At 43.3% G+C, this 17966-nt stretch overlaps 1 long non-coding RNA gene across 1 annotated transcript in view; it reads left to right on the top strand.

The window, feature by feature from the left end:
- The first annotated feature begins 582 nt into the window (after positions 1-582).
- The window catches only part of LOC120406827, a 36663-nt gene continuing 19279 nt past the window's right edge, over positions 583-17966 (top strand). The window contains exons 1-2 of the long non-coding RNA XR_005599616.1: positions 583-739; positions 10776-10961. This is a non-coding gene — a long non-coding RNA (uncharacterized LOC120406827). The remainder of the gene's footprint in view (positions 740-10775; positions 10962-17966) is intronic.

Raw genomic sequence — 17966 nt, 5'->3', positions numbered from 1 at the left:
TGCTGTAATTGAAGGTCAATAGTGAGAGCCCTAGCACCGAACTAAGCAGAGCAAACAAACTTGTATGGTAACATCAACAGTGCCTATCTGGTCACAGGTAGTGTTCATGTTAGATCAAGGCCATCTTGAATAACTAGCAGTCTGCTGGTCTCTACCCTGTTTTCCTTAGGGCAGCATCCTCCCTAAGTAAAGTAAACTTCTCCTACCTTTGTGTAAGCAGGGTCTGATTGAGTGCTACCCTGACAGCTAGCTGGGAGGGGGAGAGACTCTGGGTGTGGTTATATAAATACAGCTTGCTCCTGCTGTTTGCTGCTGCTTTGCTTAGATATTCAGCAGATGGAGCAGTGTTTTGCTCATTGTAATCAACTTGGTTGGTGTTGGGTCACAGATCATGTTAGTACTGAATGCAGGGGTAATGAAATGCTGTTATCAATGTTGTGATTATTATGAGAATGCAGGAAAACAGGATTGTGCTTAACCTGTTCCATTGGAGGGAGGAGGAGTGTCACCCCTAGCGAAGAGGACCTCAGTGAGCCAGGGGCTTGACTGCCAAAGCCCTGTGAAAGTAAGGGGTGAGGGGAACAGAAATTCTGGTCAGGAGGCTGTATATGTCCTCCCCTTCCTCCTTAGACTGGCTTAACCTGTTCTTCCCCACTGGTCAAAGAATACAGCTGAATAGATTTCATTAGGAGCCTCTTTTGTTATTTTAATTGCTCAATCAGAGCTGAAACCAATTGTGGTAAGACTGTGTTTCTGCCCTGCTTGCTAAAGCTAAAATCACTGAGAGCTGAAATCGCTTGAGATAGAGTGGTGTTTCTGCCCAGCCTGCAAAAGAGCTGAAAATTACTGAGAGACTGATGTGCAGAGGTCACAGCAGAGTGGCAGAACGTGACTGACAGTCAGCTGGCAGATGAGTGACCAGCAGGGCAGTGGCAGAAAGGCGTGAGGAGCAGCCAGCTAGGTGGCAAGAGCAATGAGCAGGTGGCAGAGTGAGTGAGATGCCTCTTTACTCCCACCCAGGGTGGAAATTGAACTCTGCAGATGCACCTCTGAACTCTGGGTCTGCACTGACCAAGGACAGCAACTGTGAGTGGGGTGCACAGAAGGGATGGGCATGTTATGCTAATACAAAGCACACAGGATCTTTATAGAGGAAGGCAAATATGCAGCATTTATTGAAAATACAACAGTTAGCATATGCTTTTCAGTCACACACACACACCCAGAGTTCTGCCAGTGATGTTTATAGTTACAACTATGTATGTGTATGAATGTGTCACAAACAATGCAGCTGCAGCCTGCCACCGACCAGCAGCGACCCCAGCAACCGGCCCCTGTGGGCTGCTGCCTGAAGAGAGCCAGCAGGTGCCGCTGGGCTGGGTCTGCCAAGGAGTAAGTAACCAAGGCAAAAACCACAGCCAGCCAGCCAGCCAGGGAGGGAGCTGGGCGGGGGGGAGTCAGGGGTGAATGATGGACAACTGGAATAGCCTTCATGAAATTACAAGATATTTAGAGAAAGTTTTGTCAATTTCAGCCTCTGCACTCTTCAGGCAGGACAAAACAAAAAGAGATCTGAGATTGCACCCGATGTCCTAAGGACATTTCAGGTGTTTAAATCAATATATAAAGAGGGTGGATTGGAATGAAAACTACTATTTCTTTCAAAGGAGGCACAATAATTTCCCTGAATATTCAGTTTTCCTCTCCAGTCCCTTTGTGGTTTTGTCTATGGAGGCTATTTGCTTTCCCTGTGAATCTTTAGTTGCTTTAGCAAAATTGCTTTGCTCAAAATAAACCCTAATCATAATGACAAATCTTTCCACCATGTTCTCCATGTGTTTTGTGTTGTTTTTTTTTAAACAGTAACATTTCAAAGAGGATCTGCAAGCAGTTTGGACATCACAACCATGATCTTCTGCTGGGGAGGGAATGGGATAGATTTGAACTTGGAAATGGTTCCTGATTTTGACTGTGTTTAGGAGATCCCCTCATCCTGGAGGCGGAAAAGAACTGCCCCTGCCATAGTCACACACACCCAACAACAACTGGGAGTGAAATTAACAAGGATGCCAGAAACGGCTCCTACCTCTGGGCACTGAACTGCACAGGGAACAGCTGAGTTTAAACTGTCCTTTTGCAGGCAGCCGCAGCAGGCATCTCACCCAGTCTCTCTAGTGCAAGCTAGAGCCTACAGGAAAACCTCTGCGGGGGGTGGGGGGGGAATGGGGAGGAATGCAGAGCCTTGTCTGCAGCCTGGCTGGAGGAGGGGGAGGGAGGAGAGGAGAAACCAATGTGACAGTGAGTTTTCCCCTTCCACCTGCTTTTATTAGCTCTGGATTTAAGCTGTGCAGCCAAATGCTTGTATTTGTTGTGTATTTGTTGGAGAGATCCCCTCATTCCCAGGGGCAGAAAAGTACTGCCCTTGCCATGGTCAAACACACCCTCCTTTCACTCCCTGCCCCCCCCCCCCCGTTACTGTGAGTGAAATTAACAAGGATGCCAGAAACCTAGCCCTGGGGGCTGAACCATCAGGGAACAGCTGAGTTTAAACTATTCTTATGCAGGGAGCAGGCTTCTCTCTCCCTCCCTCAGTCAGTCTCCTTTTCTTACCAGTCCTCTGTACCGGCCCGTACCCACTTACTTTCACCTCTGGTTACAAGTCTGTTGTAGCTCGAGTCAATCTAATGGCCGGTTAGATTGAGCACGAGTGTGGAGCTGGGCTCTTGTTGGTCGCGATCTGATGCTCCGAGGCTCTGCAGGACTGAACCCAGAGTTCCATAGCAAAACACCCCAGCTTTATAGTTGTAAATTCTCATTTGAGTCCATGCATTTTGCAATGTCATCCTGTAATCATTAGTCCTTAAGTGGTGTTATCATTTGATGGTTATTGTTGGGTCTGAGGTCGTCAGTGCTGCTAATATGTTTAGCATCAGATACAATGGGTGTTTTCTGATTGTCTCCTGGTCTTTCCAAGTTTCTCACTTCTTCTTGACCATCTGGACATTTGTGATGGCTTTCATACCTTATCTTTTCCTGATGCACACATTCCTCATTCACACAAACAATCTCTTACAGAAACCTTCAAAGGTATACAGACAGCAGTACTGTATATTCTGCAGAATATATTGTAAATCAAACCTTGCTAAATCTTGTAACTTGGGGCTTGGCTACACTGGCGCTTTACAGCGTTGCAACTTTCTCACTCAGGGGTGTGAACTCCCCCCCCCCCCCCGAGCGCAGCAAGTTACAGTGCTGTAAAGCGCCAGTGTAAACACTGCCCCAGCGCTGTAAGCTAATCCCCTTGTGGAGGTGGAGTACCTGCAGTGCTGGGAGAGAGCTCGCATTTCACCGTGCCACGACCACACTCGCGCTTCAAAGTGCTGCTGCGGATAGCGTGACCAGATGTCCCGATTTTATAGGGACAGTCCCGATTTTTGGGTCTTTTTCTTATATAGGCTCCTATTACCCCGCCACCCCCATCCCGATTTTTAACACTGGCTGTCTGGTCACCTAGCCACGGGAGCGCTCCTGCGGCAGCGCTTTGAAGTTTTGAGTGTAGCCATGGCCTAAAACAATTCACATTGGGGCTTCAGGCCCTCAACATTCCTCTAATCTCCTTAACATAGATACAGTACAAGATCCTGTCTCTTACTTACTGAAACCTTAAAACAAAGAAACGTACATGTAACTAGAGTGCCTAATTTGTAATAGGTATAGGAAACCATAGTAGACATTATAACAAATCCTAAAACAAAAGGGTGACCATAATCAGTCAGAAGGATTATTCTGGTCTGTTATTTCTTTCTGCTATTCAAAAAGGGTGGCTGACAGGATGAAATCAAACCATACATTAATTCTTATGGGACATTATAAAATCCTGCTCCTACAGGCACATTAAAGGGACTTTTGGGTTGCTGGACTTAAAGACCTGAGGGGGAAAGGGCACTGCCCAATCTACTTGGGGGTGGGTCTTTTACTCATGGTTTATATTTATGAACCCCATTTGTGGTGTTTTCGCAAATTAACTCTGAGTTACTTCCCTCCTTTTATTAAAAGTTTCTTTTCTACACTTGGACTCTGTGCTTGTGAATGGGGAAGTATTGCCTCTCAGAGGCGCCCAGGGGTGGTGTGTCATTTTCCCAGGTTACTGGGTGGGGGCTCGAGCCGGTTCTGTGTTGTATCGATGGAAAGGAACCCCTAGATATAGAACCCGGCCCTGGTTGCTGCTGGCTCCACCTGGCAGAAGGGTTACATTTGTATCATTTAAAATTGAACTAGACAAACTGTTAGAATATACATCATAGGCATTTCTGTGCTGGCACAGAGTTAAACTTAGAGCTCTTAAGGTAATAGGTCTTTTCTGTCCTTAAAGATTGGTGGAGGGCCTGGACAGTTTACCAGCTTCTTTGCTGTGTCCTGATGTTTATTCAGTCAATTTCCTGACCTCTCAGGTGTACTCATTAGTTGTTCTTAAGCCTGAATTTGATGTGGTGGAAAAGGGGGAACAATTTACCACTTTGTTCATGGAAGTGACTCTGATCATTAGAAGCATCCATGTTGCATCATATCCCCAAATTTAGGTCAGTAGAATCTGACTCAAAATTCATTAGCTGCCATTAAGTCACTAAGATTTACTCACTACTGATTTTGTAAAGAAGAGGGTTATGTCCTGAGGGATACATATCAAACCTTTTGAATCAAGGTTTCAGCCATCGGATTAATACGATTAATCACAGAGGAGATTTAATTAATTGCATCCATTATTAGGGACGCTGCTACTTATTAAATAATTTCAGATCAGTCTGTTGGTTGCATGACATGCCTAACAAGAAAGACAAATAGATTCTCTCAAATCTAATGGAGCTTATCTGACAAATTAGCTTTAAACAAATAATTTATTATAGTAGTTTCGGCTTCAGTTTTCATTAATAGAGAGAGAAATAGAAAAGGCTTTCAGAGAATTGCTGCATAATTTAAAGATTCCCAGTGACAGCTCCAACTTGCTCTTTGTTCATTTACAGAGGATTATACACGTTATTTCCCTATGTTGGGTTTAGTCTGAGACAGAGAAACTGTAACTACTTCATAAATGCAGGTTGTAATCTTTCTTTTAAGTATATATAGAGGTAGAGGTGTTAGCTGAGCACAGGATTAGGTGCCAGCATTTCCTGAGTTATTAACTTGCTGTTGCAAGGAATAATTGTTGAACATACCTTGAAAATAAAAAGTGCCATATATGCCAAAGTGATGATGGTTATGGTTAGTTTTTTTCCTGGAACTATGTTACACATGCGGAGTGCCAGCTACATTTCTGCAACACTCGATGTGACCCAGCTGCTGCTCATAGAAGTAAATATTTTGCTCCAGTCTACATGTGTCTTAAAAGAAGTGGTGTTTCTTTCCTCTGTCAGTACCATGTAGTATTGGATCATACGATATGTACATCAGGCTGGATGAATGCATTTGATGCAACATAACATAATAGGGGGGCTGTGATGCAATCACTGTTATCACTAGCATTTCTTTAAAGCAGAAACTTGCAGGGCAAGAAAAAGCATAACATGCTTTTAAGTGAGAAATAAGAGAAAAAAAGAAAAAAAATATTTTTTTCAGATTCAGATGGACTCCCATAACAAATACATTGAAATCCCTTTAGGCTGCCTACATTGTCAACATTTATCAGGGAAGTTTATGCCAGTATGTCTGATGAATGATTTTCCATTATAAGAAAATATAGCTCCAAAGATGGGCTTTTAATTTCCATACATACATGAATGTAATGTTTCTGGTTGAATTCTCTCTGTAAATCTCTACTGTGTGTTTAGGGGTATGCCCTATAGCAGGGGTCAGCAACCTTTCAGAAGTGGTGTAGCCTAGTCTTCATTTATTCACTCTAATTTAAGGTTTTGCACGCCAGTCATACATTTTAATGTTTGTAGAAGGTCTCTTTCTATAAGTCTATAACATATAACTAAACTATTGTTGTATGTAAAGTAAATAAGGTTTTTAAAATGTTTAAGAAGCTTCATTTAAAATTAAATTAAAATGCAGAGCCCCCCTGGACCGGTGGCCAGGACCTGGGCAGTGTGAGTGCCACTGAAAATCAGCTCGCGTGCCGCCTTCGGCACACCTGCCATAGGTTGCCAGCCCCTACCCTATAGTGTGCAAACCAGGAACAAACCTAATTTCTGTGTTCCAGTGATCCTCTGGCAGGCAAAACCAATCTTCTTGAGGAAAAAGTACAGCACCCTGTGTGACACTAATCACACCCTACACTATTATTGTAATAATATTTGTACAAAACATGCCTTGTAAGGTATCATTTGAAAACTAATAACACACTGGTGGTTAATATTCTTTCATGATTTATGTACGTGATGGGTATTACAGGTTATCAATATATGCTGGAATTATAACTAAAATGTGTTCAAACCAGATATTTCAGGGGGAGTTGTTAAACAGATCTATCCTAAACAAAGGAATGCGTGTTTACCTCAATTTACATATAAACAATAAAAGACCCATCAAGCTATCAAGAAGTGGAGGCAAACCTTATGCTAACAAGTAAGGGAGAAGAAAGCAAGGCATCTACACCCAGCAGGAGAAAGAAGCTAGGATTTTACTTTTAAAAGAATCCATTTCAAAGATTACTGGTCTATGAAAACAGTAGGGCTGAACCTCAAGTGATAAGCAACTAAATCAACTGAGGGAATGTCTACACTTAAAACACTACAGTGGCAGCTGCGTTTCAGTAGCGCTTTAGTTTAGACACTACCTATACTGATGGGACGGCTTCTCCCATCAGCGTAGGAACTCCACCTCCCTGAGAGGCAGTAGCTACATCAATGGAAGAATTCTTCCATTAACCTAGTGCTGTCTATCTCAGGGGTTAGGTTGGTACAGCTATGTCTGTCAGGGCTGTGAATTTTTCACAACCCTGAGAGACGTAGCTATACTGATATAGGTGCCTAGTGCAGACCAGGTTTGATTGTGTATAATACTACTGTATTATAAAGGTGTATTCAGTGAGGTCTTTTCCAGGAGAGGACTGGACACTGCAGCACACAAGTTTTGGGGAAATTCAGGACTGAGAACACCGGAACAACATACCCTTACAGCCCCAACCAGGGTTATTCTATCAATTACCCAAGATCCACAAACCCTGAAATCCTGGACGCCCCATCATCTCAGGCATTGGCACTCTCACTGAAGGACTGTCTGGCTTTGTGGACTCTCTACTCAGACCCTATGCCACCAGCACTCCCAGCTATCTCCGTGACACCACTGATTTCCTGAGGAAACTACAATGCATTGGTGACCTTCCAGAAAACACCATCCTAGCCACCATGGATGTAGAGGCTCTCTACACAAACATCCCACACACAGATGGAATACAAGCTGTCAAGAACAGTATTCCTGATGATGCCACAGCACAACTGGTTGCTGAGTTCTGTGCCTTTATCCTCACACACAACTATTTCAAATTTGATGACAATATATATCTCCAGATCAGTGGCACCGCTATGGGCACCCGCATGGCCCCACAATATGCCAATATTTTTATGGCCGACCTGGAACAACGCTTCCTCAGCTCTCGTCCGCTCATGCCCCTTCTCTACCTACACTACATTGATGACATCTTCATCATCTGGACCCATGGGAAGGAGACTTTGGAAAAATTCCACCAAGATTTCAACAGCTTCCACCCCACCATCAACCTCAGCCTGGACCAATCTACACGGGAGGTCCACTTCCTAGACACCACGGTGCAAATAAGTGATGGTCACATTACCACCACCCTATACCAAAAACTTACCGACCGCTATGCCTACCTTCATGCCTCCAGCTTCCATCCCGGGCACACCACACGATCCATTGTCTACAGCCAAGCACTGAGGTACAACTGCATCTGCTCTAACCCCTCAGACAGAGACCAACACCTACAAAATCTCCACCAAGCATTCTCAAAACTACAGTACCCGCACGAAGAAATAAGGAAACAGATCAACAGAGCCAGACGTGTACCCAGAAGCCTCCTACTGCAAGACAAACCCAACAGGACTCCACTGGCTATCACATACAGTCCCCAGCTAAAACCCCTCCAATGCATCATCAGGGATCTACAACCCATCCTGGACAATGATCCCACACTTTCACAGGCCTTGGGTGGCAGACCAGTCCTCGCCCACAGACAACCTGCCAACCTGAAGCATATTCTCACCAGTAACTGCACACCGCACCATAGTAACTCTAGCTCAGGAACCAATCCATGCAACAAACCTCGATGCCAACTCTGCCCACATATCTACACCAGCAACACCATCACAGGACCTAACCAGATCAGCCACACCATCAGCGGTTCATTCACCTGCACATCCACCAATGTAATATATGCCAGCAATGCCCCTCTGCTATGTACATCGGCCAAACTGGACAGTCTCTACGGAAAAGGATAAATGGACACAAATCAGATATTAGGAATGGCAATATACAAAAACCTGTAGGAGAACACTTCAACCTCCCTGGCCACACAATAGCAGATCTTAAGGTGGCCATCCTGCAGCAAAAAAACTTCAGGACCAGACTTCAGAGAGAAACTGCTGAGCTTCAGTTCATCTGCAAATTTGACACCATCAGCTCAGGATTAAACAAAGACTGTGAATGGCTTACCAACTACAAAACCAGTTTCTCCTCCCTTGGTTTTCACACCTCAACTGCTAGAACAGGGCCTCATCCTCCCTGATTGAACTAACCTCCTTATCTCTAGCTTGCTTCTTGCTTGCATATATATACCTGCCCCTGGAAATTTCCACTACTTGCATCCGATGAAGTGGGTATTCACCCACGAAAGCTCATGCTCCAAAACGTCTGTTAGTCTATAAGGCGCCACAGGATTCTTTGCTGCTTTTTCAGGACTGAGAGTATATTGAGGTCATTTTGGTGGTTTCAGCCAAGGCTTGTGGAAGCCAGAGTGGTCCTGTGGGGCTGTAAATAGGATGCTGGAGTCAGAGCTGCTGAACCAGGGCTGTCAAGCACACAGATACTCAGGGTGTGACCAGCATGATTGTAGGCTGGTTGTGAGGTTCAGAGCTACAGGAGCAATGCATTGAGGGGCACCTAAGGTTACAATGCAGGTGGTGACACAACCTCTCACTGGTCTGGATTGCACCTTCTCTGGATTGGACACCCTGCTACAGAAGCAAATGCCAAAGGTTGTGGGAAGATACAAAGGAAGTTCAGTAAACATGTCTCCATGCTCAGGGAGGAAATGTATTTTCACAGAATGAAACAAAAGCGATTATGTGATTGTCTTTGAAGGAGGATCTGAGAAGGACGTGTGAGCATCTGTAGTCCCGGGAATGGTAGAGAATGAAATGTATTGTTAAACAAACAAAACCAAACCTCTCTCCTGACTTGGGGTTGCTGTTACCTTGACAACTGTAGGTAATGGATAGCTTTAGTGTTTGTCTCTCCAGATCCTCTTTTAACTCCGATCAGAAATTAAGAACAGTTTGTTTTTCAAGTGGCTTTACATGGCTTCCCAAAGCTTTGTTGCTCAGATGGTTTATCTGTTTCTGTGAGTGACTGTCTCACAAAAAGGCGAGTTTGAGGAACTTGACACAGGGCGGTTACAGCTAACTTGATTATTCCCACTGGATCATATGTGTAGTCAGCTGATTCTGTGTGAATGTCTAGCTGGAAATTTCCTTACATTCTTCCAATTGGAAATTCAGGTACCTTCCTTAGATGAGCTCCATCCATAGAATATCCAAGATAATCAGAACTCTCAGTTACACATGCAATAACCTATAAATTACTAGGTTGTGCTTGGTGAATATAGAGCAAAAAGAGGGGTAAGCTTAAAGTTCTGGTAAAGAAACAAAACAAAACTTGATTCCTGCTGCTCGCCTCTATACCACATTTATCATGATTACAATCTCTTACTCATATACACATACAGGACAATATTTTCAAACTTTGGTGCGCAAAGTATGGCACCTAAAATTTAGGCACCTGAGTAAATGGCCTGTTTTTCAAAATTCTTGAGCACTTGTAGCTCCTAATCACTTCCTGTAACTTTGGTGAAAGTGAAGGGCACTCAGCACCTGATGCTTGGGTTTTCATAATCAGCTCATGATTTGTGACCGCAGGTTATGCTGACCTCCTTCTGGCTCCCTTAGTAGATTCTTTCCTTCGTATCGGCATTTGTTAAATCAGCATACTACAGTAATATCTTCTCCAGCACTCAGACTATATGTTCTATGTTTATGCACATCTTGTCACTTAGCTAACACCTTTCCCTAATGGCATTTAGTATCTTCTGATTTAACAGCATTCTTAAAGTGCAAAGCAGTCCCTTCATTGAGCCATTAAGACATCCCTGCCAGCTGGTGCTATTTTTATATGTCATGGGTAAATATAGAGGAGCTTAATATAGATATTCAGAATTCTATTCTGATCTTTCCTGAGTATTTTATCTTTGACTTGCTATGTATATACAGCTTCAGGGTATGTATGCCATAGAAGTATATGACAAATTTCTTACAGAATACTTAATCCTTTCCCCAGTTTCAGTAATTCTGGCTTTTCATGTTGTTTTCTTTATTAAAAAGAAACTTTTGGGAGTTTCCCATGCCCCAGAAAAATGACCAGGGTGTGGGCCTTAAAGTTTATTGTAAGTTTATTACATAGACCAGAAGTTTATTCTTGGCAATGAAATAAAATTATGTACCCAAACCCTACTTACATTTATTTCTTTGTGTTATTTCTTTAAGACCTTCTACATGAGAAACATTTGTTTCTTCTCTTGGTTCACCACCATCCCTTGTCCCAGGACAGCTCTGGAAAGTGTTTGATGGCAGCAGAAAAGCGTCGTCATTCTGCAATTTGAGTAATGCTGCAGCTCCAGTTTGGGAGGGATTAAAGTACAGAGGGAAATGCAACAGAAGATCCAACAGCAGGTAAGAGTTCAACAGAACCATCCCATCCCTGCCCTTGCTTTATGATCCCTTCTTCCAATCAGCACGTGTTTGCCTTTTTTGCAATCAGAGATCTTTGTTCCATCCAGCTCCCAACCGTATTGGAGGTTCAAGCTTCTGTGACACATGAGCTAAGGTGGTGTGAAAGCAGGTATTTTAATTTTAATTAATGATTTTTTTCCTGGCACCAACAGAGTTACACACAATCAATATCAGCATGATAAGCACACAAAATACAAAACTGACACAGACAATCCCTGTGCACAGTGTTGTTGTAGCCGTGGTCCCAGGATAATTTCTGACATAGACCATGGCAGAGGTTGCTAAGCTTTTTCATAATGTGGACTACATCTTAATAGAGAGATTGTCTCATACCATTTGCTTTAGAGCAGGTCTCTTCATCTCCTGTTTACAATCCCATAACATCCTTGTGGCAATAATGTAGACAGAAACATTATATTAGAAAAATATTTAATGTATTTTCAGCTGTCTTTAATGCAATGTAGTAGCTAGAAACAAGACGGAGTGCTAGCACCATATAATCAGTCGGCTCTCTGCTGATGGCCAGCCAGTGCTCTGTGGACCACCAGCGATCCATGGTCTGCAGTTGGGGAGTACTATAAGTTGTTAGAGAGTTTCAAAATTTTTGGAAAGTAATGCTATGTCTACACTTGGAACTCAGGGTTTGATTCCCAGCTTGCGCAGACATACCTATACTACATCTGATTGAGCTAGCATGCTAACAATACTAGTTTAGCTGCAGTAGCATGGGCAGTGGTGAGTGGTGGCATGGACTAGCCACCCCAACTATTTACCCACAGGAGCCAGGCAGATTTGTGCTCGGGGTGGTTAGCTATTGCTGCTGCCAGCGCTACTGTGGCTACTTGAGTACAAGTATGTGTACCCAAGTTGGGAATCGCGCTCTCAGCTTCAAGTGTAGCCTAATATCCTATTTGCAGGTCATCTTAAATGTCTGGTGTTCCACTGCTACAGATATGCCTTTTAAAATTACTTGGTGGTGCTCCCTCTTGATAAGAATAAAACAAGGCTTGCTGGTGTTGCATTGTCCATTGTAAGGCTCTGTATTGGATTCCATTGTCATGAGTGCAGCACTCAAAAGGGAATGTGAGGGTTAGATTTACCTATGCCTTGTCCTTTCAAGGATTGAAGGCCTGCTGAGGAGATCAAGGGGACAGCTCTGGTTGCAGCAGCAGAATTGGAGCAAAGTGCAAGCTGTGTTTGTTTTTGGCTACCAAGTTTAATGAAACTCCAATTTAAAACTGCTCCTGGTTGGTATGTGTAACATAAGCACTCCACTTCCACTCTACAAGAGTCAAGCAATGGAACTGATACTTGTATAAAGTTAGAGGGACTCCTAAGAACAATCAGAACTTATTGGCTTGATGCAAGAATCACAGAGTGAAACTGTATGGCCTGTGTTAATGCAGGAGGCCAATCTAGATGATCCTAATGATCTCTTGCAGGAGTAGCCAACAGCTGACTTCTCACCAAGATCCTGAAGGTCTGATGAACTTGTCAGCAGTTGGATACATCCTCACAGCAATCCTGGGTCTCTGAGGGTATATTTACACTGTGATTAAAAAATCCATGGCACTGAGTCTTAGAGCCCAGGTCAGCTGAATTGGGCTTGTGGGCTTGGACTGCAAGGGATGTAAGGGGGAAATGGGGTGGGAGCTGTACAATTGCAATGTAGACATTCATGTTTGGGTTGGTGTCCAGACTCTGAGACACCCACAGGGCTCCAAACCAAGCCTGAACATCTACATGGCAATTTTATAGCCCCACAGTCTAAGCATTGAGTCAGCTGGCTTGGGCCAGCTGTGCCAGTGTTGTGGGTCTCTTATTACAGTGTAGAGATACCCTGAAGGGATAAGGGTTATGTGGAGATCTGTGGGTTTATCTTCGGAAGAAGAGGGGCGAAAGGGAAGAGAGTGAGAGAAGGCCAGGAGAGGAAGAGGATGGTAGAAAGAAGGGGAAAGAGAGGAGGAATGATGAAAGAGAGAACAAGGGCGGAGAGTAAGAGTAGGAGAGAGATAGATTGTGCTCTCCAAGGAAAGGCAGACACTTTATACTGCAGCCTTAATTTTGGATTGTTCCATCTACTTTAATGGTGGTTGGCTACCAGCCCAAGGCACCAAAAATAAAGCCCTCAACCTGCATTTCAGACTGCCCCTGCTTTTTCTAGTGAGGCAAAGCTGTCTATTTTAAAAATATATCACATACTTATGTCCAGTCAAAGCGGTCCATTGCCAAATCTTACCAGTCTCATGCTTCATTTCTTTCTTCCAGTGAAAGGACTTTTGGCTTTCATTGGCAGCAAGTAATTTGATCCTGCCTTTTCAGCCGTGTATATGGAACAGCAGTGGATCCATTGTGATAGTACTTAGAATATTATCAGCTGTGATGTGTTCACAAGGCTGAAGAATAGACTGAAATTGAATTCTCTACTTCTGAAAAGGATTATTTCATTTTAAGTTTTCAATACACTTTTTTTTTTTGCTGCTGCTGCTTTTTTGTCCAAATGGGTTGTCAGGTGATCCTGCAGAGTTCTCACAAAAAAAGAAAAGACAAGACCAATTTGGTGGATTTCACGGAATCTGGAGAAAATTGATGTCATGGGGTCACTGGAAACTTGGCTAAGTACCAAGAGGGAGCGAATGAGACAGAATTTTTGTGATATAAAGGTCAGAGCACAGAACTGCCATGAACTATGGCAGGGACCATGTCCAAATGAGGAATAATAATCAAATGGGGTTGTTTCTAGAGGGGTTGTGTAGGGATCACTACTAGGTCTGATGCTATTCAATATTTGCGTCAATTCTCTGGAAATAAGTATAAAATCATCGCTGATACATTTTGTGGATGATGCAAAGATTAATAGAGTGGTATATAATGAGGAGATCAGGGCAGTCATACAGAGCAATCTGTATCACTTAGTAAGCTGGGCCCATTCATACAAAATGCATTTTAATACAGCCAAATGCCAGGTCATACATCTAGGTCATACCTACCGAACAGGGGACTGTATCAGGAAAAGCAGTGACTCTGAAAGGAAACAGCTGGACATGAGCTCCTTGTCTGATACTCTGGGAAAAAAAGGCTAATGTGATCCTTTGTTGTATAAATCTCCTTAGGCCTGGTCTACACTGAGGGGTTTAGGGGAATCGATCTAAGTTACACAACTTCAGCTACATGAATAACGTAGCTGAAGTTGAGGTACTTAGATCGACTTACCATGAGTCGACTGCTGCCGCTCCCCCATTGACTCCGCCTGCGCCTCTCACTGAGCTGGAGTACAAGAGTTGATGGGAGAGTGCTCATGGATTGATTTATTGCATCTAGACTAAACCAGATAAATCGATCCCCACTGGATTGATTGCTGCCCGCCGATCCGGCCGGTAGTGAAGACATACCCTTAGTGTATGCGCAACATGCTTCAGCTGGCACGTGACCAGGATTCATCACTGAATTTGGTCCGCTGGCATGGAAGAGTAGTGAGTAGAAGTAAGGAGGTGACTTTACTTCTGTATGCGCCATTGGTGAGACCGGTACTGGAATATGGCATGGTTCTGGTGTTCACATTTTTAAAAGATGTTGAAAAATTGGACAGGGTGCACAGAAGAGCTACAGAAACAATTCAAGGGCTGGAAAAAAATGCCTTAGAGGGAGCAACTTATCTGTTTAGCTTATCAAAAAGACTGAGCAGTGACTTGATTATGGTATATAGGTACCTGAAAGAAAACACTGGGTACTACAGGGCTTTTCAGTCTAGTGGAGAAAAATGTAACAAGAACCAATGACTGGAAGTTAAAACCAGGCAAATTCAAATTTAGAAATAAAGCACATTTTTTAATAGTGATGGTGATTAACCATAGGAACAATCTACCAAAGGAAAGAGGTGAATTTTCCATCTCTGTCTTCAGATCCAGACTGGATGCCTTTCTAGAAGATATGCTTCAGTCAAACACAAATTATTGGGTTCAATACCAACATTTCCTCTAAATTTTCTTTGCACTGAATGGGCTACAAACTCAAAATAAATATTTCTGGCTTTGGGCCAGCTTATACTAGCCCAAGGACAAAATGGGGGTTTTGTGTGGGCTGTGTGTGTAGGGTTGTGTGTATGGAAAGGGGTGGGGGCTTCCCCTGGGGGGGGTTCCTCCCCTCCTCGCTGGAGGGAGCATGGGCCCTGGGAGCTGCAGGGTGGGGGTGGGCCCACATGCACCTCTCAAGTGTATACAGGATTGCTGCACAGCCATACGTGCACAGAGTGTACAGGGAACATTGCTCAATGTTACTTTGGTTTGTGTTATACAGGAAGTCAGACTAGATGGTCTAATGGTCATATCTAATAGTCCCTAGGTGGGTAGGTGTTTGTTCAACTTGCTCTTAAAAATCTCCAATGATGGAGATTCCACAGCCTCCCTAGGCAATTTACTCCAGTGCTTAACCACCCTGACAGTTGGGAAGTTTTTCCTAATGTCCAACCTAAACCTCCCTTGCTGCAATTTAAGCCCATTGCTTCTTATCCTGTCCTCAGAGGTTAAGAACAATTTTTCTCCCTCCTCCTTGGAACAACCTTTTACGTACCTGAAAACTGTTATCATGTCCCCTCTGAGTCTTCTCTTTTCCAGACTAAACAAACCCATTTTTTTCAATCTTTCCTCATAGGTCATGTTTTCTAAGCCTTTAATCATTTTTGTTGCTGTTCTTTCTCCAGTTTGCCCACATCTTTCCTGAAATGTGGGTAGCTTTGGAGGCATTAGTACCTGTGCAATTATTTAAATTTAGCTGCTGTTAGGCACCCTGAGGCTGAGGTTCTGAACACACTTTAAACAAACAAATAAATACACAATCCCAAAATAGTCTTCTTGAAATTGCAGATTATGATTTTTGTGCCAGTGTAACCTACTGATCAGTATGCATTGTGTTCTCACTCTGTGCCCAATCCACATAGGATATGAATAAGAATATAAGAACGGCCATACTGGGTCAGACCAAAGGTCCATCAAGCCCAGTATCCTGTCCTTTGACAGTGGCCAATGGCAGGTGTCCCCAGGGGAATGAACAGACAGGTTATGATCAAGTGATCCATGCCCTGTCACCCAATCCCAGCTTCTGGCAAACAGAGGCTAGGGACATCCTTCCTGCCCATCCTGGCTAATAGCCATTGATGGACCTATCTTCCATGAGTCCATCTAGCTCCCTTTTGAACCCTGTTATAGTCTTGGCCTTCACAACACCTTCTGGCAAGGAGTTCCAGAGGTTGACAGTGCGTTGCTTGAAAAAATACTTTCTTGTGTTTGTTTTAAACCTGCTACCAAATTTCATTTTGTGGCCCCTTGTTCTTGTATTATGAGAAGGAGTAAATAACACTTCCTTATTTACTTTCTATATACCACTCATGATTTTATAGATCTCTATCATATCCCCCCTTAGTCGCCTCTTTTCCAAGATGAAAAGTCCCAGTCTTATTAATCTCTCCTTATACAGAAGCCGTTCTATACCCCTAATAATTTTTGTTGCCCTTTTCTGAACCTTTTCCAATTCCAATCTATCTTTTTTGAGATGGGGCATTCAAGGTGTGGGCATACATATATAGTCTGTCTGTCTAATCCATTATGTCTTTCAGCTAGGGAGCCTGGCTTTTTAGCTTAAGCTACAAAGGTTCTTGTCCCTGATGTTTGCCAAAATAGCAGCTGTTGCACCAGTAAGATTGCCAGCTGTGGTAAAGCTAGATGGATTTGGGATTCATAGATTATAAAGACAGAGGAGATCATTCTGGTAATCTAGACTGACCTCTTGTTTAACACAGGCCATAGGACTACCCTGAATTAATTCCTGTTTAAACTAGCGTATATCTTTTAGAAAAAGACCCAATCTTGAGCTTGGGTGAAACAGGATGAAACGGAACCCAGAAGATATATCAAGTGTACATCTCGAGTCTGGTTAATATGATAATTGTTTTGTCTTGTAGTCTGAGCAATATTTTGGATCATAGTCAACACTTCTGGTCACACTAGATTAAGTTTTACTTCAGTCATCTGACCAGGATATTTTAGCACTATCAGACTGCTCAGAGCCTGGCAACGGAGCCTAGTGACAGGTTGTTCTCAGATTCCAGTTAGAAATCTCCAGTGTACGTTTTTTGTGACATTTACAAGCCAAACGTTTTCCAGGAAACATAAACATGTACCTATAACATAAATAAATAAATAAAAATAATAATCCCCTCTACTTCCAAACTTTGCCAGATTCTCCCCCTCACAAATGTGCAGAGCAAACCATCACTGACTATCTTACCATTTATTGGCATGGTTTCCCCTTTGCAGATTGGAATCTTCTCTCTCACTAAAGGGGAGTGGAGGGCACCTATTGGTAAGGGAACTAATGGGCGGGAGCCTGCTCAGATGGAGCCGGAGTGCAGAAAGGACTGTGGATCCATCTCAATCCACTTTGTGGCTCTTGAAGGTGACCTGCAATTTTTGTAAATCGGGCTTGTGCCATTTTGCAATATTTTACTTCTTTATGATGAGTAAGGTCTGGGAGGATTTTTTTAAATATAATTGTGATGGGTTATATCAGAGAGACCCCCTTGGGAGCTGCCAAGTGATGTGCCAAGAGTACGTCTGCCCCTTCTTTTCCTGCCAGCTCAGGACCCCAGCACCCTGTCTTGCTGAGCTAGACACTCCCGTCTGCTCCAACACAGACCCAGGGTCTGAATTACTTGTCCTAAAGCTGCAGGTTTACCTGCAAGCAGCTCACAGAAGAGTTCTTGTCTTTAACACTCAGATGCCCAACACCCAATGGGGTCTAAACCCAAATAAATTCATTTTACCCTGTATAAAGCTTAAACAGGGTAAACTCATAAACTGCCCTCTATAACACTGATAGAGAGATATGCACAGCTGTTTGCTCCCCCAGGTATTAATACATTCTCTGAGTTAATTAATAATTAAAAAGTGA

The sequence above is a fragment of the Mauremys reevesii genome, linkage group 5 (assembly GCF_016161935.1).
Source record: "Mauremys reevesii isolate NIE-2019 linkage group 5, ASM1616193v1, whole genome shotgun sequence".
Taxonomy (NCBI): Eukaryota; Metazoa; Chordata; order Testudines; family Geoemydidae; genus Mauremys; species Mauremys reevesii.
The sequence above is the reverse complement of the archived record's forward strand: the minus strand, read 5'-3'. Positions and strand labels throughout refer to the sequence as shown.